The sequence below is a fragment of the Amblyomma maculatum genome, chromosome 6 (assembly GCF_055883805.1).
Source record: "Amblyomma maculatum isolate TAMU_Amacu chromosome 6, ASM5588380v1, whole genome shotgun sequence".
NCBI lineage: Eukaryota > Metazoa > Arthropoda > Arachnida > Ixodida > Ixodidae > Amblyomma > Amblyomma maculatum.
This window is the reverse complement of record NC_139349.1, coordinates 139824018-139839922: the sequence shown is the minus strand read 5'-3', so window position 1 is coordinate 139839922 and position 15905 is coordinate 139824018. Positions and strand designations below refer to the sequence as shown.

The window sequence follows — 15905 nt, the reverse complement described above, 5'->3', positions numbered from 1 at the left end:
CAAATCGACGGTGACAGACACAGCAATGAATGATTTAGAATCAATTTTGTGCGCGTCGAGGTCCTGAAGCGCTGTGGCATCAGGCAATACACAGACGTTTTTCCCAATCACCTTCACCTTAACGCGGATTGCACAAAAAGACGATAACGTTCAATGAGCAAGCAATGTATTCCAAATCATTTTAGTAGAATGAAAGAATTGGAAAGGGCATGGAAAACTACCTCATTAAAACAGTGTTTGTAGGCTGCATTCGTTTTTTCGAATGACTCGACAGCGCACATTATTTTCATTCCTGTACAGTTTTTTTTGTATTCCTTTGCCACCGCCTAGCGCGGTTGGAATGGTCAGACTCTAAACTAATAGGCGGAAAAAACTATTTTTTTTTTGTTTATTGGCGATATATATGTTGTGCGCCATATAAATGTACCGGGGCCTTCATGCTCGCAGTCTGCACGAAAAACTGTCATTTTTTTTTACCACCGTGTGAATGCCCAAAACTAAAATGGTAACCTCACGAGTCTTCCGGCTTTTCATTTTCCAGTGATTGCGTCTAGAAAGTACACACATCGTATTCGGTCCTTTCTCCAGGTAAACAGACGATGCTGCGCGTAGTTCCTTATGGATAATACAAAAGCACTAGAACAAAAACATCGCTGAGAAAATGGCCATTTGTTCCTTCAACTTGAGGCAACGTTTTCCTTCTCGGCAATGAAAAAGCTACCTTCTAATCACTAATTTAATGTCGCATGAACATGCTATGGCGACACGATTTCGTTTTTATGCGCGTTCTCACTGACAATTGGATTTGTACTATAGGTTACGTATAGATGCAGGGATGTAATCGGCGTCCAATACAGGCATATTGGGTCGTGAGTGCTAGCCGGTCTGGGGTATACATATGTGGTCGCACGGTCGTGCTATCATTAGATATAATTGTGCGACAAACGTATGCGCCTGCGACGAAATCTGCATGCATGCCAATAGGCTAAAACCATAAACACATATAGCTGACCCCCAAAGGTGCGCCGCATATGACGAATCCAGACAGTTGCAGCGGTACGTGCTTGAATGCGTTATAGTAATTGTCGTCCCATACGTGGTACTTGGTGAGGTCCGAACGATCGGCTGAAATGCTGTCGGAATTAAATGCCGCGGTTTGGCGTCCAGCGCACGTGTATTCAACCATAAAAATGGAGAATTTGTTTTGATTCAATGGTCAACGGAAAATATTCACTTCGGCAGCCCATTAAAGCTGCGTTTTTAGGATGGCAATCACATTTGCGAGATCAGGGGAAAAAGTGGTCCATCGTGGGCAGTTTTCATACAGGGATAGCTAATACTGGAAAAACACAAGACAAATTGCAATGGTCCATTACAGCCAGTTTAAAACAACGGAACGGTCAACGTCGGAAGAACACAGGACACCTTGGTCCATTGTAGCCTGTTTTAAAAACTGAACGGACAACGCCGGAAGAACACTGGACAACATGGTCCATTGTAGCCAGTTTTAAAAAAGGAACGGCCAACGACGGCGGAACACAGGACAACTTGGTCCATTGTAGCCATCTTTAAAAAACTGAACATCCAATACTGGAAGAACAGAGGATAACATTGTCCATTGTAGCCATGTTTAAAAACCGGAACATCCAATGCCGGAAGAACACAGGACAACTTGGTCCATTGTAGCCAGTTTTAAAAAACGGAGAACCCAATGACGGAGGAAGGCAGGACAGCTCGGCCCATTATAGCCAGTTTTAAAACACGTGCGACCATTATTGGCGGAACAACGGCAATCTCGGTCCAACATAGACATTCTGTATGTACGGCAGTGCCAATATCGGGAACTCACTGTACATCTTGGCCCAGGCTAGGCAGTGTTGGCTACTGGCAGCGCCAACACTGGGAGAGCATTGGCTAGACTGGGCCATTGTTGGACATTGTGTTGACTGGCATGTCCTATGTTGGGAGCATGCTGGTTAGGCTGGCCCAATGTAGGGCCACTGCTTGCCGTCGTACTTACAACATTGGCCCAATGCTTTGTGCTGCCTGGGACCTTCCTAATATTGCTTGCAGTTTGGTGATGAGTGGCAAAATACTGATGGTTTTTGCAGTTTTCTAACCTTAGTAAATATTTGTATTTGCTGTTTGCTAATGCCAGTTTTTTTTTTTCAGATATGTACAAAGGCATCAATTGCCTTAGCGGCAAGGTCATGATTTGATCAATGTACAATGATCAAATCTTGTACAATAATTTTTAATATTCAGTTACTTAAAACATTGAGTAAAATGAATTCTTTATGGCTACCATTCACACAAACTTGCAGTTCTTACATGACTTCAACATGCTGATCAAGAAGGACTGCAAAGAGACAGTTGAAATTGTCCTTAACAAGACACTTGTCTTGGTTTTGAAGGACACCATTCGTGCAAGAAAAAAGGACATTGCCCGGGTGCTCGAAGTATGTTCTGAGGGAATACGTGAAAGGAGAAAGAAGCGTAAGTATTAAGCTGTTTCCTTCTGTTTGCTGCATGTGCTATCTAATTGGCAGCTTTTCTCTAAATGCCTATATTTTTGCCATTTGCATTGCCGTATAGATATACTAAAAACATGGCTGAGCATCAGAAAGAATAATAAAACCATAACTAGCCTGTGCATTTCTTCATATGTAACAATTTTCGCATTAGCTAAATTTAAATTACCTATTGTTCTTCTTCATTGTAATGGTGCAGCCTTTTCGAATCTGTTCAACTAGTAGCAGAGAATTAGGTGATACCTGATTCAAATCTTCACAAGCTTTGCTAATGTTTGCTGTAAGATGTTTGGCTTTCAGTTTGCGTGCCTCTACATGTTTTCAATTTTATTTGCCTTCCTAAATTAGACAATAAATTATCGCCTCAAAACTCGGCTGTCTCTTTTTACCTGCAAGGAGGTACACTATTGTTGTGTTGCTTATTTCTATTGTAGATGTACAGACAGTATGCATTCTGCAACTCTTGGCAAACATTGGGAACCAGCCGGGAGCTCTGGATGTTGTTTGTATCATTTGTAAGTTTTCTCTTTGTCATTTGAATATTCATTATTCAAATTATTATTCAAACCGACATTATTAGGGAATTTTCTTTGTTTCTAAAATGGCTTACAGTCTAACTTGTAATATGTATTAGTGATTCATAATTCAAATAGAAATACTACACAAGTTTTCATCACGACTGTGAATTCTTTCCTGTGAAAGGATTATTTGCACTGTAAGGACAATCAAAAGCACTTTTAAGAGACTCCTGCCTTCACATGTTTACCACGTCGTATTGCATACAAGAGTCGCCTGATGAAGCACTGGTAATGTCAAGATTGGTGCAGTGTGCCATTTGACTAAGCACTCTGCTGCAGTGGACCAGCAGTGCTTCATCAGATGGCTCTTTCAGGCAGCTTGGTGGGGTTTAGCATTTGCTGGAAAGGGGTTTCTCAACCTGCTCATGCATGCTAGTACCTAACATGTTCTTAATGTCTGGAATATATAAATCTGAGACTGCTTCAAAAGAAATATTTGCCACATTATCTTATCCTACAGGCTTCTGAAGGTGGGTAATGCAGTTTAATAGTGGTTTTAAAAAAATGCTGTAATTTGCTAGCCAAGTTTGAAATGATGTAATAATTTTAATTCTTCTGAGATTAGGTTTACCACATTGGTTGGGAGAAAATACTGCTGTGTTTCAAGGTTCATGCTGTATAAATAGAATGCCTTCAACTACAGATGCTAACATTTCATGCATTAACCATGTGGCACTGTCACAGACATTCTCATTTATAGTAAACATTCTCAATAAATCCAAATTGTTATTTTTGCATTTCAACTTAGCCAACATATTTTTAGTATTCGAACCTTTAGTGTTTCAAAGTGCTCAGACTGCCTGCCGCTATAACGATTACAACTTCTTGAACACTTGAGCTTTCTGCCGCCTCTTGAGGCTCACCACTGATGTTCTGGATGTCTATGCATACAATGTGCTATGTGTGCAAAATGTTTTAACATGCCATGCTTCAGTGTTGACATTTTTTAGAGCTTCTGCTGTTTGGTTGTTTGGTAATGCTCTGCTGTTGCACATGTAATTGTCGCTCAACTCAAAGCTCCAGTGTACACTTTCAATGAATAATCTGTGACGAAGTTTCAGAACTGCCACACAGAGCAGCGAAAACACTTTTTCCTTTTTACTACACCCTACATGTAAACACTTCAGAAAGCATTGCGATGACCTAGGGCTTGGCTGGTTCATACTTAGCACAAGAAGTGCAAAAGTTCAAAAATGCATTTTGTGATATGTATTACATGCACTTTGTTTTTTTTTTTTTTTTTGTAGTGCCCCATCACTAAGTATGCTCTTTCCACGTTTTTTTTTGTTTGGTTCTGCAGTATCTACTTGGCCTGTGCAGGGTTTACTGTAGGCCTTGTGTGAAGCCTTCAATTGAGCCAGCTGTTAATATTTTAGTAGTAAACACCGTGTTCCAGTGCTGTCAACAAATCATTACAAATTTTGAAGGTAGCCTATAACTAATTTTGTTTTCAGTTGCAAGATATTCAGCAGCGGGTAAAGTGAGGATCAGAACTGCACCAATCATGGTTGCTTAAGAAAGATGCTCTCCCATTAATGCTAGAAAAAAGAAACTGCCTTAATTTTATATTCAAGTGCACACTGAGTTCCAAGAAAACTGTGCTTACTGGGGCACTGTTATTCAATTGCCCCATTTCTCTGCCTATTTCGAAAATGATACTGGAACCAGTGCAGCCCCAGCATCCATTCAGCACTTGTTTCAGTGCATTGTGGGATACCAGCAATGCACCTGCATTGTTGTAAAGTAAATGTCAGTATTTTCTCCCATCATACAAGTGCAACCAGTGTCTTCGCGTCACAGCTTCACTGAATCTCGCAGACCACCAGCGCACCCAACAGAAATGTGTGAAAAAGAATTGGTTTCGCACTGGAAGGTGGTGGTTTCTGTAATAGGGCAGTTCAATTTACAAATGCTGTTAAACCATTATGTAAAATACAAGGCAGTATTTTTGTTTTTTGGCCTGCAGTATCAGTTTTTTTTTTTAATTTGTTACCATTTTTTAAAGAATTTTTTTTCCGGTTGAAATCATTCGAATGCTGTTAGGAGTGATAGAAATCCAGCTGGTATTTTTTCCTTCTTCATACTTTAACAAGCTATTGGTTATTTACATTTTTAGCTATCATATTAAACATTCTAGTTCATGTGAAATGAAAAGTTTGTGGGGCAGCATGGAAGTTCTCTAACCCAGGTGCTTTTGATGAGTGTAGCCATTTTTATTCAACAAAATAGCTTGCATAATCTGTAAATACCATGCAACAGTATGCTGCATGAATAAAATGGGTTGACCTTACATGCTCTCATTTATGACTTGATCAAACATTTCCAGCTTTGTGCCTCCTGAATCAACCATAACAGTATACTCTGCATTGTTAATTGTGAGATAACCACCAGTGGTTTCTGATAGGACCCTTTTCCAGCACACTGCTGTACACTAAAGGGGCATTGGTGTACTCTAAATATAGAGTAGAAAATATGTTGAATTCGCTCAGGCGCAATGGACATTTATACAGCTGCTCTCTATGCACTTCTTCCACATTTTTATCAAGGAACACGAAGAAAAGCCTGCCACACCGTGCGTCGGATATACTGGGAGCAGCATCAAAGAAGCTGAAGAGCATTTCTTCTTCATTGAGCAGCGGAAGCTTCTTCGAGTCATTGACTCTACGTAGGGTATTGTTCCAAAAATGGGTCGATTTTGGCTGTTCAATCTGTGATATGACAAGGCATCCGATAATTTTTGCTGCTTTATACAGCTCCTCTTTTTGGGCGTATGTGTGTTGAAGTCAAGATGCGCTGCACGACGCTTTATTTCATCGCACGAGGCCGAATTTTATGCAAGTGCACGTGTTGACACTGACAAAGTGTAGGATTATTATTGTGTACTCCGATTATTGTTGCATACGACGAAAATTTTTGTTGCCGTTTTTTAAGGAATGTCACCATGCTGTTCTGTGCATTGTTCGGATATGTTTTTCAAAAAAATTGTGTACTTTGCTGTCTGCATTTGTTGGAACTGTTTTGCTTCTTTCATTTTTTTAGGTATTTGCGTACATAACATGTATGTTTTTGCCCGTCTGCTAGGCTCTCGGTTGAGAGCGGCCGTATTATAAATAAATGAGGTTCCATAGCGCGAATCAATGAAGGAACAGAACACAAGTACCCCTTCTGAGCCCCTCCCCCCACTAGCACCCGAGCACCCACTAGTCCGAACCCTGACCCTTCTATGCCGAATAAAATGCTTTCAGTTTCCTTCTGTATTTGAAGCTGTGACATTTTTTCGTAACATACTCTGTGAATTTGAGAAAACAATCATACTGGCATGGGCCATTCGAGATGTCAAAATAATGGCATGCAGCATCTCTTTACATGCTCATTTGGCATTACAGGTGGTTACCAGGTATACCATTAAGCTTGATTGCAAATGTGCACATAGGAAAAGCATTAAAGAACGTGTAGTGGCAAAGTTAATTCCTAATTAGGGAATGCAATATAGGCAGGTTATCCGCACTAATTTTTTTCAAGGGGTGTAAGGGTGCAATGCCACTGTTCCCACCCTGCAATAGGGTGTAAAGGTGATGAAAACACCCCAGTGCATTGGCCCCATAGAAGGGTGTTATGACCAACCGAATCACCCTCTTTGAGGGTGTACTGGCACACTGAAGCCACTTTTTTTCAAGGGTGCATGGGTGTTAGTTATAGACATGCGAAAACACCTAAAGAGGTGTTTTTGTTTTTACAGTGCACCGTTCATCTGGCGGAAGAGGCCGCAACCACGACTCCCCGTCTTCCCCGAACGCGTGCGGGGGGCGGGGAAGAGGACCCCCATTTTTGATGGAATTAAACGTTGTACCGTTGTACACCTAACCAACCAACTCTCTCCGCTTTCCTTCTTTGTAGCAGTCATGCGGGGCGCGGTAAATTTGAATTGCGCGATTTCAGTCGCGGATTGCGTAAGTGTTTTATGAATAATCGAAAAAATAACTTCACAGGCATGATTAAAAAATAATCTACTTCAAAAATCTATACTATTGGCACATTTTAAAACCGCTGCAGCGTCCCTTTAAGCAGAAATATGCTTTTTGTTCTTTCGCGTCCCGTGAACGTTTCTATAATAATCGCTTCTGTCTCCCCTGCTCACGTCATCACGACTGGCTATGACGTCATTTTACTGTGACGTTATCGGCTGTGACATCATGACTGCATGTTACAGAATTAAAACGTCACATCTGGTCATGTCTAATGGCCAGAAGTGGCGTCATAATGACGTCACATCCAGTCAGGACTTCACGACTAGGGTAGACGTCACCAGGCGATTGACCCCGCCGGACTTTCGATCCAGGCGTGTGTGCGGCGCCTTCACTTGGCGCTTCCTCTAACGCAGCACCACCGAGCATATTGAAGCAGACTCAGTGAAGCAGGCATCAGCGGCGTTTTCAATTAGTTTACAGAAAAGAAGAGGCGCAGTATCTGTCGTCATTCTCCACAGACACCCGAAAGGGCCTGTCACACAAGCACGACACGAGGCCGATTTGGTCTGCCAACAGAGCGTCTTCCTGACGTCCGAGTCTATGTCACACTGAACCGACTGAAACATTCGGCCGACAGTCGGCGTTGGCACCACGTCACTCTAAGAACGATTTTCGGCCCGACATCAAACTATGATGCTTTTCTCTGGGAGTGTGTGAATTCTTGGGAGTTCCACGCCGGCCAAGCTGGAGAGCGGACGTGCAATCGATGGGCTTCATCGACCACGAACGCTTGCGCTCTATTTCGGCCACTGGATTTCGGAAATTTTCTGGGATTCGACTCTATTCAGGAAGCGCTCACCGCGGATTATCAAGACTCCAAGGTGGGCCGATTCTTTCGCACTTTTTTGAGGCTTTGAAGAACTTCGCAAGCCACGGGGGACACTAGGCCTAGTTAGGCCTAGGCAAACAAAGGCACCCCCGGCCGTTTAGAATTTCGGCGAAAATGATGGAAACCGTGGAGGGAACGAGCATAGACTCTGCGGAGCTGAAAGAACCTGGCCAGTGGTTTATTGCTAAGAAAAGAGGAAAGGCGGTGCCACTTGAGAACGAGGGACGCAGCGTCACCGATGATCAAGGGAGAGAGCGAGCCGCGTCCAAGCTCGCCGGAAAGAGATTGGCAGCAAAGTCGGTTGAAAGGCAATCGATCAAGATACCTGACGGAACTGACAAAATAATTCTCCGCCCACGGGGAGGAGTCAGCCGCCTACTTAAGTATGGCAACATTGAACTTGCGGAGTTGATCGCTCGCACCGCAAATATAAACATCAGAGAGGCCGCGGAAGACACCTTCTCGGTCAACACAAAGCAGCAGTCTATCCTCATCGCAACAGACAGCGAAGACCGGAAAAGAAAATACGTCGCACTACGCGTCCTCGAATTCGAGGGCCAGAAAATTGAAATCACGGCGTACGTCGCTATGCCCGAAGACTGCGGGTGGTACACGACATTCCCCTTCGCATCACCGAGGAAGAAATAGTGCAACGGCTACGCACGATCAAAGGCAACCCCCCCGTGCTAGGAGCCAGGCGCCTGGGCAGGAGCTCAACCACCGTGCTCATACTGTTTGAAAAACCAGAGGTGCCGAGGTGGGTGAAACTCTCACTTACATGGCAAAGATGTGTCTTATACAGAAAGAAATACGAGGTTTGCAACGCATGAGGGCGCCTAGGGCACCGCGAAGATGTCTGCCCAGATCCGAATAACGCTAAGTGCAGAGGATGCGGAGAAGAGCGCCCAGATCAGGGACACACCTGCGAAATAAAATGTCAGCTGTGCGGTAAAGACCATCCGCTTGGCGACAAGAAGTGCAGAGAACTCTACAGGACTCCCTACCAGACCAAAAAACGTCAATGGGAGCAGAAAATTGCCGAACAGCAGCAGCAACAGCGGCAGCAGCAGCACAACGAGCAGCACCAATATCCCAACACCACACCTGAGAGCGGCCGCAGAGGACGCTCGAAATTCAGAAGAGACCACCGTGACCAACGCGGATATTCTCAAGAAAGGGACGGAGGCTTCCGGGCGCAGAGCGGGGACTTCCCGCAGTTGGAGGACGCCAACCGACGTCACCGTTCAAGCTCCCGCAGCAGCAGGGAGCGGTCCGGATCCAAGTCCAGGTCGGGGTCCAAATCCAGAGTCACGGCTAACTCCAGGGACCCAAGGAACCCGTCGGCCACCCAAAAGCGAAGCCCGAGCGGGGACAGTAAAACCGTGAGTTTCAGCAGTGGGGTTCCCCAGGCTAAAGATGAGGAAAACAAAGAAAAAGATAAAGAAATAGAAAAGTTAAGAAAGGAAGTTGCGGAACTGAGGGAGATAAATAAGAAACTTACTCAGGACCAATACCAATCTAAATCACAGCCAAATTCCGGGGCTCCCCCGCTTCCACAGGCTATCCCCGCAAAACAAGTAGCCAAACCGACACCTCCACCTGCGACGCCAAAGGTGCTAACACCACCCGCGGCGTCAGACACGGAGGAGGACGCTATGATCACTGAACAGTGCAGGCCACCTCCCCCGCAGAAACGAAGAGGCGGGGAAACGGATCCGCTGGCGGCAATAGAGCGTAGACTAGACGCCAAATACGGGGCGAGACTCGAGCGGCTTGAGACAGGCATGACCAATATCATAGGCGCCCTAAACCGAATTCAGGAACAATCTAAACAAACAAACGCGGCTCTTGCTGCTATGGCAGAAAGGCAAACAGTGAGAGAAGAGATACTTGACCAATTCCAACATGGGCAAAACGCAACCAAAGATTAATTCGACGGTATGGCAGTGGAACTGCCGAGGATTCCCGCGCAAGCCAGCGTTAGTGCAACAACATCTCGAGCAAATAGTTGAAAAACCTCTAGCCGTAGCCCTACAGGAAACTGGCAAAGGAGTAATTAAATTATCAGGATATCAAGCGTTTGCTAGTGGCCGGGGAGAAAAATCCCGGGTCACTACATTCGTCAAAAGGAACGTAGCGGTGATCGACCATGAAATTAGTTCTCGCGACATTGAGGCGGTTTTCGTTGAAATCATCACGGGCAGGAAGAAGGAACCCAGTATTTCCGTCCTAAACATATATAGCTCTCCTCAGCAGCGCAAAGTTAGGTTCAAGACATTACTTCGCAAAGCAATGAAGGCAGCCGGAGCTAACCCCCTGCTAATTGTAGGAGACTTCAACGCCTGCCACCAAGAGTGGGGATATAATAGGCAAGATCCGAAGGGCAGGCAGTTATGGGAAGATTTTCACGAATTAAACCTCACCCTGCAGACAGACTCTGGCTGCCCGACGAGGGTGGGAAACAGTGTGAGCAAAGACACAACCCCAGACTTAACATTTACCAAAAACATAGAGGAGCTTAGGTGGAACAACACAGAGCTCAACTTTGGAAGCGATCATTACGTCCTCGAAATAACGCTTAAACGGGGAGTCAAAGTAAGACGAGAAAAGATCATCAGCCCAATCGAATGGGAGAAATTCAGACAAATTAGGGAATCTGCCAACATGGACCAAAATATTGAAAATATCGACGATCGGGCAGAAACCCTCATGCACCACGTTAAATCCGCTACCATTACCCTAGAGGGGGACGATGCACCGAAAACAGTCGACAGGAAACTTTTACACATGTGGGAAGCAAAAAAAGGTATGGAAAGACGCCTCCGGTGTCAGAGATGGAAACGAAACCTAAGGCGAAAAATAGCAAGGCACAATAAGGAAATTGAGGATTATGCAATTAAACTCTGCGAGCAAAACTGGTGTAACAGGTGCGATGAAATGGAGGGCAACATGAGCCTTTCAAAGACATGGAGCCTGCTACGATATCTTCTTAATCCCGACAGTTCGAAAACACAGTCAAACACAACAATAGCAAAGGCAAGACACGCGTTCGAGGGGACTGACGCGGAACTAATAACTAAACTCGTAGACACATATGTCGGCGATACAACATCCCTCCCTCTTAGGCAATACGCGGGCCCACCGAACGAGGCCCTCGACGCGCCCATCTCAGAAGCGGAAGTTAGAGCCGAAATCCTTAGCTTAAAGACGCGATCAGCTCCCGGCCCCGATGGAATAACAAATAAAATGCTACGAAACCTAGACGACGCTTCCATAACGGCACTCACCAACTACATGCAAGAAGTATGGAGTAGCGGCCGTCTTCCCCAGCAGTGGAAAACTGCAAACGTTGTGCTAATTCCAAAACCTGGCAAGCCCCCGAAATTGGAAAACCTCAGACCTATTTCTCTAACCTCATGCATTGGAAAGCTTATGGAACGCGTAATCCAAACAAGGCTAACTAATTTCATGGAGAAAAACGACCTGTGGCCGCATGAGATGGTCGGGTTCCGACCGGGCCTGTGCACACAGGATGTAATGCTCCGATTACAACATGATATAATTGACTCGAAATCCAGAGACGCGAAGGTAATTCTAGCACTAGATCTAACAAAAGCATTTGACAACGTAAAACACCAGGCAATTCTCGCGGGACTACAGGAATTAGGAGTCGGCGAGAGGACATATAATTACGTAATGGATTTCCTGACAAACAGGACGCTGAAACTAAAGTTTCAGGACCTAGAATCCCCCACTGTCCACCTGGGAAGTAAAGGAACTCCGCAAGGCTCGGTGCTCTCCCCCTTCCTTTTTAACGTGGTGATGAGAGGCCTTCCTGCCGCCCTTAAAGTCATAAAAGACCTGAAGTTCAGCATTTACGCGGACGACGTTAATCTCTGGATGAACAACGGCAGCGATGGCAGCATAGAGGAACGCCTACAGGCGGCGGCGGACACCATTGTGTCCTACGCGGCCGAAAGGGGTCTTTCGTGCTCTCCGCAAAAATCCGAGCTTTTCATATATAATCCAAAATCAATGAGGTGCAAGGGCGACTTTAACGTAGAAATAAAGGTCGACGGCAAAACCGTACCAAGAGTCCAGCAAATCAGAATCCTCGGACTTTTTATTCAAGAGGACGGGTATAATGACGGAACGATAAAAAAACTCACTACCTACGCGACGCAGGTAACAGGAATATTTAGGAGGATTGCATTCAAAGGCAGAGGCCTCAAAGAGAGAAGCCTCTTGAGACTGATGCAGGCGTACATAATAAGTCGAATATGCTATGCCACACCGTTCCTCAACATCAGGACCAATGAAAAAGAAAAGATAGACGCACTCATCAGGCGTTGCGTCAAGAGGGCGCTGGGTCTACCCATCTCCTCTTCTATGGAACGCCTGATAGAAATGGGAGTGCATAATAGCTGGACGGAACTTGCTGAAGCGGTGAGAATCGCCCAACATGAAAGATTAAGTAGGTCGAGCACGGGTCGAACCATCTTAGAATGGGTGGGTCGAAAAATAGATAGGGGCACAGCCGACAAGGTTTTCCTACCACCACAATGTCGCGAGAACATCATTGTCCGTCCTCTCCCCCGCAACATGCACCCAGAATACCACAAGGAGAGACGGGAGAAGAGAGCAGAAGCCCTGGTTAAAAGTGCAAAAGAATTCAGAGTAAAAGAAGTTGCCTACGTAGACGCTGCAAGCGGCCTATCAGGGGCGGCAGTCGCCGCGGTAGTCGATGGTAGCGGCGCACCAGTCGTCTCCGCCACCATCCGAAGCAGAAACATAGACACGGCTGAAGAGGTCGCAAAGGCTAGATTGATCTTTAGCGACAGTAAAACTGCTCTCTGGAATATCGGAAAAGGGAGGGTCTCACAAGAAGCCGCGCGAATTCTAAAAGCTGCAACTAAAATTGATCGCAAAATCACCCTAATTTGGGTCCCAGCACACACGCCCGTCCCCGGCAACGAGGCGGCCCATGATTTAGCCCGAGATCTCTACTTCCGGGCAAACGCGGAGCCGCCCGACTGCCAGGCGATGGACGAACGTTTGCAAACCTATAAAGAAATAATCGAAAATTATAGATTAGGAAGACGTCTGATGCCGCCACCGGATCCTAGCTTAAATAATAAAGAGGCCATAGCCTGGCGGCGATTACAAGCCGGAAATTTCCCGAACCCTGTCTGGTTGTTTCACACCCAGATAGAGGAGAGAAAAAACGATAAATGTAAAGCCTGCGAAGCGAGGGGGACCGTCGACCATATAATTTGGGAATGCCCTAAGTCTCCGGGCGCTAGGGACAACATTAAAAGCAGAGAAGCCTGGGTAACCCTGCTGCGAAGCGCCGTCCCCGCTGACCAGCAGAAAGCCGTCCGCCTGGCGGCTGAGGCCGCGAATAACCAATGTATATTCGCCAGTCCTTAGTCGCGGAGGTTCCAGCCCCCGTTGCTCAGGCCTGCGTGCCAGGAGCGGGGAGTAGGGGGCCTCCTAAATCGGTGGAAATTGAAGTTTTAATCAATCAATCAATCGATTTTCGGCCCATGGTGGCCCAACTCCTATGTCACACTTCCGAGACAACGTGCGAAATCTTTCACCGACTTTGACCTCTCGTTATCACTCTCTTCTCGTGTCATTATACTGTTCCTTTTCTTGATCCTTTTTTTTCTGTCATGAGAAATTCTGCTTTCTATACGCGTTATGTTACTTGATTTCTCAGAATTGTTATGTAATGGATGCTTTATTTTTATTTATTTTTCATAAATTCAGCCATACCAAAACAAGCACTTTCACCAGTCTTGATTATGGGCTGCGACTGAATACTGCCCATTATTTCACGGCTGTGGTTGCTGGATAAGAACGGCAGTGTTCGAATAATAAAAGCTGTCTGCAACGAATAAGCGACAGTATATAATAAAATGAAAAAGAAAAGACGCAGAAACTAACCCCTGCCCCCTATACGAGATTGAACTTATGGCCTCCCGTTTGATAGAAAACTGCACTAGGAAGGAAGGAGGGAAAACGTTATTTTGCCAACTGCGCTAAGCACTTCAGCAAAAACGCAAGGTTTTACCAGTGCTTTCAGAGGTTGATATATGGCTTTAGCTATTATGCTGCTTTGCAGTGTGAAAGTCGCGAAGGCAGTAGGAATGTTAACCACTTAACAAAAATAAAGAGTGCTGTAGAATCTGCATTGGAGTAATGCAAAAGCGCGGATGCTGCTGTTGGTTGCTTCTAGTTGATTAATTCAATTCTTGTTTGGCCATTTTGTATTTACTACTTTCCAGTTGCGCGCCAATACCTTCCTATGCCCTTTTTCGGCTCTACCTCAGGTTGCGTTACGTCACATCATGCACGTCACATTAATTCACTTCTTGTTTATCCATTTTAGGGAGACTGCAGGCTTCAGTGGTGGTAGTGGCGACAAACTTTATTAAGGCCACCCTTAGTTGTAACATCCTAGTGATGGGATGGCACTTGGATGCGTGTCGTGGCCGGCAAATTATTAGATTGCAAAACATTTAATTCGTCCCTCAAGCAGGTCTAAAGAGAGACGTATAGATGGCCGCTAGTCCATGGCTGGCGGCCGCTCGATGGCCTGTAGTTGGATCTTCGGGTCCAAGCTGACCAGCACGGCTTCCCACTGCTCGGAAAAAGGGAGCTGTGTTAATTCCACCACAGGTGGATCATTTGCGCAGTTCCATAGAATGTGATCGTATGTCGCTCTTTCGCCGTATTTACTGCAGTTTGGGGTGTACTGGCCTGGGTACATTAGGGCAAGCACCACCGGATTTAGGAGGGGGCGTTTTTGTAGTCGGTGTCAGGTAAGTTCCTGCGCCTTTGTTAAAGATTTGTGAGGGTGGGGGGAAGGCGGATATGTGCGCCTTTCCAGCCTGAAGTGATGGGTAATGTCATGAAAAGAAATTAACCCGTCCCTCGTGAAATTTGGGTCGGAGGGTGCGCTCACTGCCTGGTCGTCGAAACCTCGCGCTTGCGCGTCAGCCGCCTCGTTCGGAGGGCGCCGCAAGCGCTCGAACGCATCGGACGTGCAGCGCATCTGCTCCGCCAACTTTTGTAAGGAAGCACAGAAATATTTCGCTGACTCCAGAATTAATGTATTCATCAGATTCGTGAACTAATCTGGCCTCTGAAGACATCATTCTGAACCAGGTGGGGCCAAGTTTCGCCGATTTTCGAGTGTCACCTTGTTTGCCAAGTGAACACGGAGCTGGGCCTAACAGCTCCGGTTCCCCGGACGCTGGCGACGGAGCACGCTCGACGCTGCTGTGACAAGCCTGGCCACGAAAATGCTTCACGGATACGACCCTACGACTTTCTCGTGCGCAAACATTCCTGCAAGTCAGCTTGCAGCCCCAGCGGAGCCACTTTCACCTTAGCAAGAGGCTGCGTTCCAAGTTATGCAGAGACGCCGCCGCCAACAAAGCAAGGGTGTGGAGCCAACTACAGGTTCCACACGTAATTCGTCGAAAGTGAAGAATCGCGCTCTCTCCACCACGACTCCTATGAAGAAACAGAAGACACCGGCATCTTTTTGGGTTCCCAAACCAACTGTGCGCACGCAACCCGGGGACTATGTGGTAGTGCTCAAGCCTACAACAACAGTCTCTCTGAAGACAGCGTTCCAAGCGGGTGAGTTGGGTTCTGCCCTCCGCATTACGCTCGACCGACTCAACGCCCTAACTATCAGCCCCAGTTGGGAACAGAACTTAGTAGTGTGTGGCACGCAAGAAGAAGAAGAAGTGGTGCGACACTTGCTCACAGGCTTTCAACTTCCCTCTGGTCAGGGACTCATTCCAATGCGTGGACATAGAAAACTGACTGCTGATGTGTGCCGTGGGGTTATCACGGTGCACAATCGTGAAACCAGTGAATCACTTCAACCCAAAATCCAGAGGCGTGGTGGTGAACTCATAGC

General features: G+C 46.0%; 1 long non-coding RNA gene across 1 annotated transcript; it reads left to right on the top strand.

The window, feature by feature from the left end:
* Positions 1–2343: 2343 nt before the first annotated feature.
* On the top strand, positions 2344–5744 carry LOC146186883 (uncharacterized). The gene is made up of 3 exons (XR_014708177.1): positions 2344–2496; positions 2966–3046; positions 5656–5744. It is a non-coding gene; the product is annotated as an uncharacterized LOC146186883 (long non-coding RNA).
* Positions 5745–15905: the final 10161 nt, after the last annotated feature.